The sequence below is a fragment of the Arachis ipaensis genome, chromosome B08, assembly GCF_000816755.2.
Source record: "Arachis ipaensis cultivar K30076 chromosome B08, Araip1.1, whole genome shotgun sequence".
Classification (NCBI taxonomy): Eukaryota; Viridiplantae; Streptophyta; class Magnoliopsida; order Fabales; family Fabaceae; genus Arachis; species Arachis ipaensis.
Window position 1 is genome coordinate 117,473,747 of NC_029792.2, and position 1,938 is coordinate 117,475,684.

Consider the following 1,938-nt stretch of genomic DNA (forward strand, 5'->3'; position numbering starts at 1 on the left):
GTTAAGAAAATATATGTATAATTTATGTAAATAATTTAAAACAAAACTATAACTTATGTACTAAAAAATAATAATATTATTACAATTAAAATGAATTAAAATTTACAACTTCTACAGACAATTGTGCTCGATATTTTTCATAATTCAAAATCATTTATTATTGAATCAATACTAAAAAATAGTTGTAATTTTTTTCTCATTGTAAATTATTAAATCATTCATAAAAATTTTATTTGCCATTTTACTTTGAAGTTTTGTTTTAACAATTTTTATTGCTAAAATTTTTTTTGTTATTATTGTAGATACAAAAAGAGTCAAGACATTGCGAATCGATCTATCAATTAAATGATAATTTTTTTTATTTCTTTCAATCTTTGACATAACTCAAAAAATGTACTGGTATTTTTTAAATGATTTGGTATATCAAATTCATAATGTTGTAATTGAGTATTCAAAATAATCCTTTCATGATTAGAAGAAATCAAAAGGATAAAATTTTTCAACTAACTTACATATATTATGAATGTTAAATTTAAAACTATCTTTAGGATCCAAAACTATATTTAAAGTCAAAAGCTCTGTAGTTTTTTATTAAATCTACTATTTGACTCTTGTATTTGAGAGTCAATTGCTGTCAAAAATATCTATTTGATAATGATGCTCAATTGTTATCTTTAGTTGACAAGATCATCTCTTCCAACATTGTATATATTGTGTATTCATACCAGGAATGTCAATTTCATACTTCTCACAAAATTCTTTAACAGTCTCATGTAAATTGTACCGACCATTATCCCAATTTTTTAAGTAATTTTTATGCGAAAACAACATGTATTGCATTCAAAATATTTTAAAATTTTTGTTGTAATATTTGGCATAAAATATTAGTAATCTCATTATTTTTTTCATCAATTGTAACAAAAAAACAAATTCAAATAAGAATAGCACTTTATTGATATCATAATCCTCACCTCTTTGAGCAGAAGTCATACATTCATCAATAATATTATTAAAACGAGTAGCTACAAATATTTTTATCAAGCCATAATTAGAATGAAAGTAAGAACTCCATCTTATCTTTTCAATCTTTTGCAAAGTACTCAATTAGTTTGCATCTTGACCTATTAGTTTGACATCATAATCCTGCTAGAGATTATAAATAGAAATCATAGACAACAATTCTTTTTTCAAAGTCACGACAATAGTGTTATTAACATGTACAGGATTAAAGAAGCGTTTTCGAATAAAATCATTTATATCAACAAATCTCAAAGAAATAGTCATTTATTCTTTTTTAGATTCATTACGAGCCTTATCAATAATGATATAAAATTTGGTATCTCCAGTATTATTTCTAGTTGAGTTTCTCATCATTGTAGTAAGAACATGTAGGATTTTCTTCTAAACATCACTTAAAGTATATCTAACAAATTTAAGAATATTTTTTAAACCAAATTTTTGAACACTACTATTGAAAAACTCTAAAAACTTTAACAATTTAATAAAGTCACCTTGATTTTTTGAACTTGAGCTTTCATCACGGCCTCTATACGCACAACCTCAAAAAGTTAAGACTTTACCAATATATATAATTTAAAAAAAGATAATCGTTTCCACTATTTACTTTTTTCCAATTCTTGAAGTCATTTTCATTGAAGGCATTTGAATATGTATTGATTGAAGATTCCTTAACAAATAAATTACATGATAAACAATATACAACATCATCTTCAATATAATACTATGAAAGGTATAATTCAAACCAAAAAGTTTGAAAATGACGATCATGACTTGTATCACTAGAAAATGGATAATAATCAAGTATTGGTTGATTCGCTCCAGCTTTAAGATAAGCCTGATAACTTTTATCTCTTTTATTTGGATGAAACTTTCAAATCATTAGTTGAATTCTAGGATCTCTTACTAAATGACATACAT